Below are 6,518 nucleotides of genomic sequence, written 5' to 3' on the forward strand. Positions count from 1 at the left end.
TAGGTTAGGGTTAGGGTTAGGGTTAGGGTTAGGGTTAGGGTTAGGGTTAGGGTTAGGGTTAGGGTTAGGGTTAGGGTTAGGGTTAGGGTTAGGGTTAGGGTTAGGGTTAGGGTTAGGGTTAGGGTTAGGGTTAGGGTTAGGGTTAGGGTTAGGGTTAGGGTTAGGGTTAGGGTTAGGGTTAGGGTTAGGGTTAGGGTTAGGGTTAGGGTTAGGGTTAGGGTTAGGGTTAGGGTTAGGGTTAGGGTTAGGGTTAGGGTTAGGGTTAGGGTTAGGGTTAGGGTTAGGGTTAGGGTTAGGGTTAGGGTTAGGGTTAGGGTTAGGGTTAGGGTTAGGGTTAGGGTTAGGGTTAGGGTTAGGGTTAGGGTTAGGGTTAGGGTTAGGGTTAGGGTTAGGGTTAGGGTTAGGGTTAGGGTTAGGGTTAGGGTTAGGGTTAGGGTTAGGGTTAGGGTTAGGGTTAGGGTTAGGGTTAGGGTTAGGGTTAGGGTTAGGGTTAGGGTTAGGGTTAGGGTTAGGGTTAGGGTTAGGGTTAGGGTTAGGGTTAGGGTTAGGGTTAGGGTTAGGGTTAGGGTTAGGGTTAGGGTTAGGGTTAGGGTTAGGGTTAGGGTTAGGGTTAGGGTTAGGGTTAGGGTTAGGGTTAGGGTTAGGGTTAGGGTTAGGGTTAGGGTTAGGGTTAGGGTTAGGGTTAGGGTTAGGGTTAGGGTTAGGGTTAGGGTTAGGGTTAGGGTTAGGGTTAGGGTTAGGGTTAGGGTTAGGGTTAGGGTTAGGGTTAGGGTTAGGGTTAGGGTTAGGGTTAGGGTTAGGGTTAGGGTTAGGGTTAGGGTTAGGGTTAGGGTTAGGGTTAGGGTTAGGGTTAGGGTTAGGGTTAGGGTTAGGGTTAGGGTTAGGGTTAGGGTTAGGGTTAGGGTTAGGGTTAGGGTTAGGGTTAGGGTTAGGGTTAGGGTTAGGGTTAGGGTTAGGGTTAGGGTTAGGGTTAGGGTTAGGGTTAGGGTTAGGGTTAGGGTTAGGGTTAGGGTTAGGGTTAGGGTTAGGGTTAGGGTTAGGGTTAGGGTTAGGGTTAGGGTTAGGGTTAGGGTTAGGGTTAGGGTTAGGGTTAGGGTTAGGGTTAGGGTTAGGGTTAGGGTTAGGGTTAGGGTTAGGGTTAGGGTTAGGGTTAGGGTTAGGGTTAGGGTTAGGGTTAGGGTTAGGGTTAGGGTTAGGGTTAGGGTTAGGGTTAGGGTTAGGGTTAGGGTTAGGGTTAGGGTTAGGGTTAGGGTTAGGGTTAGGGTTAGGGTTAGGGTTAGGGTTAGGGTTAGGGTTAGGGTTAGGGTTAGGGTTAGGGTTAGGGTTAGGGTTAGGGTTAGGGTTAGGGTTAGGGTTAGGGTTAGGGTTAGGGTTAGGGTTAGGGTTAGGGTTAGGGTTAGGGTTAGGGTTAGGGTTAGGGTTAGGGTTAGGGTTAGGGTTAGGGTTAGGGTTAGGGTTAGGGTTAGGGTTAGGGTTAGGGTTAGGGTTAGGGTTAGGGTTAGGGTTAGGGTTAGGGTTAGGGTTAGGGTTAGGGTTAGGGTTAGGGTTAGGGTTAGGGTTAGGGTTAGGGTTAGGGTTAGGGTTAGGGTTAGGGTTAGGGTTAGGGTTAGGGTTAGGGTTAGGGTTAGGGTTAGGGTTAGGGTTAGGGTTAGGGTTAGGGTTAGGGTTAGGGTTAGGGTTAGGGTTAGGGTTAGGGTTAGGTTAGGGTTAGGGTTAGGGTTAGGGTTAGGGTTAGGGTTAGGGTTAGGGTTAGGGTTAGGGTTAGGGTTAGGGTTAGGGTTAGGGTTAGGGTTAGGGTTAGGGTTAGGGTTAGGGTTAGGGTTAGGGTTAGGGTTAGGGTTAGGGTTAGGGTTAGGGTTAGGGTTAGGGTTAGGGTTAGGGTTAGGGTTAGGGTTAGGGTTAGGGTTAGGGTTAGGTTAGGGTTAGGGTTAGGGTTAGGGTTAGGGTTAGGGTTAGGGTTAGGGTTAGGGTTAGGGTTAGGGTTAGGGTTAGGGTTAGGGTTAGGGTTAGGGTTAGGGTTAGGGTTAGGGTTAGGGTTAGGTTAGGGTTAGGGTTAGGGTTAGGGTTAGGGTTAGGGTTAGGGTTAGGGTTAGGGTTAGGGTTAGGGTTAGGGTTAGGGTTAGGGTTAGGGTTAGGGTTAGGGTTAGGGTTAGGGTTAGGGTTAGGGTTAGGGTTAGGGTTAGGGTTAGGGTTAGGGTTAGGGTTAGGGTTAGGGTTAGGGTTAGGGTTAGGGTTAGGGTTAGGGTTAGGGTTAGGGTTAGGGTTAGGGTTAGGGTTAGGGTTAGGGTTAGGGTTAGGGTTAGGGTTAGGGTTAGGGTTAGGGTTAGGGTTAGGGTTAGGGTTAGGGTTAGGGTTAGGGTTAGGGTTAGGGTTAGGGTTAGGGTTAGGGTTAGGGTTAGGGTTAGGGTTAGGGTTAGGGTTAGGGTTAGGGTTAGGGTTAGGGTTAGGGTTAGGGTTAGGGTTAGGGTTAGGGTTAGGGTTAGGGTTAGGGTTAGGGTTAGGGTTAGGGTTAGGGTTAGGGTTAGGGTTAGGGTTAGGGTTAGGGTTAGGGTTAGGGTTAGGGTTAGGGTTAGGGTTAGGGTTAGGGTTAGGGTTAGGGTTAGGGTTAGGGTTAGGGTTAGGGTTAGGGTTAGGGTTAGGGTTAGGGTTAGGGTTAGGGTTAGGGTTAGGGTTAGGGTTAGGGTTAGGGTTAGGGTTAGGGTTAGGGTTAGGGTTAGGGTTAGGGTTAGGGTTAGGGTTAGGGTTAGGGTTAGGGTTAGGGTTAGGGTTAGGGTTAGGGTTAGGGTTAGGGTTAGGGTTAGGGTTAGGGTTAGGGTTAGGGTTAGGGTTAGGGTTAGGGTTAGGGTTAGGGTTAGGGTTAGGGTTAGGGTTAGGGTTAGGGTTAGGGTTAGGGTTAGGGTTAGGGTTAGGGTTAGGGTTAGGGTTAGGGTTAGGGTTAGGGTTAGGGTTAGGGTTAGGGTTAGGGTTAGGGTTAGGGTTAGGGTTAGGGTTAGGGTTAGGGTTAGGGTTAGGGTTAGGGTTAGGGTTAGGGTTAGGGTTAGGGTTAGGGTTAGGGTTAGGGTTAGGGTTAGGGTTAGGGTTAGGGTTAGGGTTAGGGTTAGGGTTAGGGTTAGGGTTAGGGTTAGGGTTAGGGTTAGGGTTAGGGTTAGGGTTAGGGTTAGGGTTAGGGTTAGGGTTAGGGTTAGGGTTAGGGTTAGGGTTAGGGTTAGGGTTAGGGTTAGGGTTAGGGTTAGGGTTAGGGTTAGGGTTAGGGTTAGGGTTAGGGTTAGGGTTAGGGTTAGGGTTAGGGTTAGGGTTAGGGTTAGGGTTAGGGTTAGGGTTAGGGTTAGGGTTAGGGTTAGGGTTAGGGTTAGGGTTAGGGTTAGGGTTAGGGTTAGGGTTAGGGTTAGGGTTAGGGTTAGGGTTAGGGTTAGGGTTAGGGTTAGGGTTAGGGTTAGGGTTAGGGTTAGGGTTAGGGTTAGGGTTAGGGTTAGGGTTAGGGTTAGGGTTAGGGTTAGGGTTAGGGTTAGGGTTAGGGTTAGGGTTAGGGTTAGGGTTAGGGTTAGGGTTAGGGTTAGGGTTAGGGTTAGGGTTAGGGTTAGGGTTAGGGTTAGGGTTAGGGTTAGGGTTAGGGTTAGGGTTAGGGTTAGGGTTAGGGTTAGGGTTAGGGTTAGGGTTAGGGTTAGGGTTAGGGTTAGGGTTAGGTTAGGGTTAGGGTTAGGGTTAGGGTTAGGGTTAGGGTTAGGGTTAGGGTTAGGGTTAGGGTTAGGGTTAGGGTTAGGGTTAGGGTTAGGGTTAGGGTTAGGGTTAGGGTTAGGGTTAGGGTTAGGGTTAGGGTTAGGGTTAGGGTTAGGGTTAGGGTTAGGGTTAGGGTTAGGGTTAGGGTTAGGGTTAGGGTTAGGGTTAGGGTTAGGGTTAGGGTTAGGGTTAGGGTTAGGGTTAGGGTTAGGGTTAGGGTTAGGGTTAGGGTTAGGGTTAGGGTTAGGGTTAGGGTTAGGGTTAGGGTTAGGGTTAGGGTTAGGGTTAGGGTTAGGGTTAGGGTTAGGGTTAGGGTTAGGGTTAGGGTTAGGGTTAGGGTTAGGGTTAGGGTTAGGGTTAGGGTTAGGGTTAGGGTTAGGGTTAGGGTTAGGGTTAGGGTTAGGGTTAGGGTTAGGGTTAGGGTTAGGGTTAGGGTTAGGGTTAGGGTTAGGGTTAGGGTTAGGGTTAGGGTTAGGGTTAGGGTTAGGGTTAGGGTTAGGGTTAGGGTTAGGGTTAGGGTTAGGGTTAGGGTTAGGGTTAGGGTTAGGGTTAGGGTTAGGGTTAGGGTTAGGGTTAGGGTTAGGGTTAGGGTTAGGGTTAGGGTTAGGGTTAGGGTTAGGGTTAGGGTTAGGGTTAGGGTTAGGGTTAGGGTTAGGGTTAGGGTTAGGGTTAGGGTTAGGGTTAGGGTTAGGGTTAGGGTTAGGGTTAGGGTTAGGGTTAGGGTTAGGGTTAGGGTTAGGGTTAGGGTTAGGGTTAGGGTTAGGGTTAGGGTTAGGGTTAGGGTTAGGGTTAGGGTTAGGGTTAGGGTTAGGGTTAGGGTTAGGGTTAGGGTTAGGGTTAGGGTTAGGGTTAGGTTAGGGTTAGGGTTAGGGTTAGGGTTAGGGTTAGGGTTAGGGTTAGGGTTAGGGTTAGGGTTAGGGTTAGGGTTAGGGTTAGGGTTAGGGTTAGGGTTAGGGTTAGGGTTAGGGTTAGGGTTAGGGTTAGGGTTAGGGTTAGGGTTAGGGTTAGGGTTAGGGTTAGGGTTAGGGTTAGGGTTAGGGTTAGGGTTAGGGTTAGGGTTAGGGTTAGGGTTAGGGTTAGGGTTAGGGTTAGGGTTAGGGTTAGGGTTAGGGTTAGGGTTAGGGTTAGGGTTAGGGTTAGGGTTAGGGTTAGGGTTAGGGTTAGGGTTAGGGTTAGGGTTAGGGTTAGGGTTAGGGTTAGGGTTAGGGTTAGGGTTAGGTTAGGGTTAGGGTTAGGGTTAGGGTTAGGGTTAGGGTTAGGGTTAGGGTTAGGGTTAGGGTTAGGGTTAGGGTTAGGGTTAGGGTTAGGGTTAGGGTTAGGGTTAGGGTTAGGGTTAGGGTTAGGGTTAGGGTTAGGGTTAGGGTTAGGGTTAGGGTTAGGGTTAGGGTTAGGGTTAGGGTTAGGGTTAGGGTTAGGGTTAGGGTTAGGGTTAGGGTTAGGGTTAGGGTTAGGGTTAGGGTTAGGGTTAGGGTTAGGGTTAGGGTTAGGGTTAGGGTTAGGGTTAGGGTTAGGGTTAGGGTTAGGGTTAGGGTTAGGGTTAGGGTTAGGGTTAGGGTTAGGGTTAGGGTTAGGGTTAGGGTTAGGGTTAGGGTAGGGTTAGGGTTAGGGTTAGGGTTAGGGTTAGGGTTAGGGTTAGGGTTAGGGTTAGGGTTAGGGTTAGGGTTAGGGTTAGGGTTAGGGTTAGGGTTAGGGTTAGGGTTAGGGTTAGGGTTAGGGTTAGGGTTAGGGTTAGGGTTAGGGTTAGGGTTAGGGTTAGGGTTAGGGTTAGGGTTAGGGTTAGGGTTAGGGTTAGGGTTAGGGTTAGGGTTAGGGTTAGGGTTAGGGTTAGGGTTAGGGTTAGGGTTAGGGTTAGGGTTAGGGTTAGGGTTAGGGTTAGGGTTAGGGTTAGGGTTAGGGTTAGGGTTAGGTTAGGGTTAGGGTTAGGGTTAGGGTTAGGGTTAGGGTTAGGGTTAGGGTTAGGGTTAGGGTTAGGGTTAGGGTTAGGGTTAGGGTTAGGGTTAGGGTTAGGGTTAGGGTTAGGGTTAGGGTTAGGGTTAGGGTTAGGGTTAGGGTTAGGGTTAGGGTTAGGGTTAGGGTTAGGGTTAGGGTTAGGGTTAGGGTTAGGGTTAGGGTTAGGGTTAGGGTTAGGGTTAGGGTTAGGGTTAGGGTTAGGGTTAGGGTTAGGGTTAGGGTTAGGGTTAGGGTTAGGGTTAGGTTAGGGTTAGGGTTAGGGTTAGGGTTAGGGTTAGGGTTAGGGTTAGGGTTAGGGTTAGGGTTAGGGTTAGGGTTAGGGTTAGGGTTAGGGTTAGGGTTAGGGTTAGGGTTAGGGTTAGGGTTAGGGTTAGGGTTAGGGTTAGGGTTAGGGTTAGGGTTAGGGTTAGGGTTAGGGTTAGGGTTAGGGTTAGGGTTAGGGTTAGGGTTAGGGTTAGGGTTAGGGTTAGGGTTAGGGTTAGGGTTAGGGTTAGGGTTAGGGTTAGGGTTAGGGTTAGGGTTAGGGTTAGGGTTAGGGTTAGGGTTAGGGTTAGGGTTAGGGTTAGGGTTAGGGTTAGGGTTAGGGTTAGGGTTAGGGTTAGGGTTAGGGTTAGGGTTAGGGTTAGGGTTAGGGTTAGGGTTAGGGTTAGGGTTAGGGTTAGGGTTAGGGTTAGGGTTAGGGTTAGGGTTAGGGTTAGGGTTAGGGTTAGGGTTAGGGTTAGGGTTAGGGTTAGGGTTAGGGTTAGGGTTAGGGTTAGGGTTAGGGTTAGGTTAGGGTTAGGGTTAGGGTTAGGGTTAGGGTTAGGGTTAGGGTTAGGTTAGGGTTAGGGTTAGGGTTAGGGTTAGGGTTA

Source organism: Ovis canadensis, chromosome 22, assembly GCF_042477335.2.
Source record: "Ovis canadensis isolate MfBH-ARS-UI-01 breed Bighorn chromosome 22, ARS-UI_OviCan_v2, whole genome shotgun sequence".
Lineage (NCBI taxonomy): Eukaryota > Metazoa > Chordata > Mammalia > Artiodactyla > Bovidae > Ovis > Ovis canadensis.